Here is a 331-nt window from a genome sequence, read left to right on the forward strand (position 1 = left end):
GTGCGTAGCGTCCTGGAGATGTTGTCCGACAGGAGTTCTGCTCTGACTCTGCTGGGGTGCAGGCCATCAGCGCGAAAAAGCCTAGGACGCTCCCAGAAAAGATTCCAGTTATTAACAAAGAGCAGTTTCTGTTCTTTACACCATGACTGACAGTAACCATTCATTTAAAGCAAAAAGTCTACTGAACCTTTCGTGTCCTCGTAGATATGTGGGAAGCGGTCCTGACACGATGATCATCGTCGCGGGCGGGCGGGTCTCGATCAGGCTCCTGAAGTCCCTCTTCAGTGTCTCCGTCTGCCGCAGCTTGGTGTCGTTAACCCCGGCGTGAAGA

Source organism: Sinocyclocheilus anshuiensis, unplaced genomic scaffold (assembly GCF_001515605.1).
Source record: "Sinocyclocheilus anshuiensis isolate Anshui unplaced genomic scaffold, SAMN03320099.WGS_v1.1 scaffold1040, whole genome shotgun sequence".
Lineage (NCBI taxonomy): Eukaryota > Metazoa > Chordata > Actinopteri > Cypriniformes > Cyprinidae > Sinocyclocheilus > Sinocyclocheilus anshuiensis.